Below are 925 nucleotides of genomic sequence, written 5' to 3'. Positions count from 1 at the left end.
CAATTCCTTCTCCTCCATTCTCCCCTCAGGATTCTGGACCACATGCACACATGCCCAGCATGAGTTTTAAGCTTCTGGGTTTAAAACTTGAACTGTGGTCAACTATATGAGAGTCCAATGATGTAGCCATCTGCTGTTCCCCAATTATCCAATTTTCTATAGTATATTTTTAGGACTCAGTTGATCATATGTAAGTTAATTAATTTTTTAATTTAATTTATTTATTTTTCACTTCATTTCCTTTTATGCATTCAATCACGTTATTATTTATCTTACAAAATGGGTATTTCAACAGGTGAACATCTCTCCCCAACACAATTGAAAAAAACCACAAAACATCCTCAACAGACAATACCACATCTCCCTGTGACATTCATACTTTGCCTCCCTATTTTTCTTCTAAATGTCCTTCCTCAGACCCTCCTCTTGCACACACACAATATCTGGTATTTACATCTATATACTGCGTTTCTATATTGTTTAGTGAATTACTTTCAGTCATAGAGTGCAGACACTAGGTATATATTAAGCAGGAACATATAATACCTCTCCTTCATATTCACGCACTACCTGTTCAAAAGCCAGGGCTTGGCTGTTTTTCAGGCCTGAACAGTACTCCATTGAGTATATTTGTCACAGTTTTTCTATCCATTCATCTGTTCATGGGCATTTGGGTTGATTCCATGACTTAGCAATTGGGAATAGTGCCCTAAAAAAAAAAAAATAGGGTCAAACTGTGGCCTGGTGGCTGAGAAGGCTAGATTACACCTGGCCAACTATGTGGTTCAAGTTCTGAATGTGACAGCTTGAAAAACACATTGGGCATGTGTGTGTGCTTGCCTAAAATCTCAAAAGGAGTGAGGAATGGAGGAGAAGGGACTGCTGTATGACCATGCCCCACGGGGTATACTTTTTCCCTTTCTCT

At 38.7% G+C, this 925-nt stretch overlaps 1 pseudogene; it reads right to left on the bottom strand.

The window, feature by feature from the left end:
* The window catches only part of LOC106735957 (olfactory receptor 5D18-like), a 31043-nt pseudogene extending 30422 nt beyond the window's left edge, over positions 1–621 (bottom strand).
* Between the last annotated feature and the right edge of the window lie 304 nt (positions 622–925).

Source organism: Tupaia chinensis, unplaced genomic scaffold (assembly GCF_000334495.1).
Source record: "Tupaia chinensis unplaced genomic scaffold, TupChi_1.0 Scaffold000592_1, whole genome shotgun sequence".
Classification (NCBI taxonomy): Eukaryota; Metazoa; Chordata; class Mammalia; order Scandentia; family Tupaiidae; genus Tupaia; species Tupaia belangeri.
Note: the sequence above shows the minus strand (reverse complement) of the source record. Positions and strands in the feature narration are given on the sequence as shown.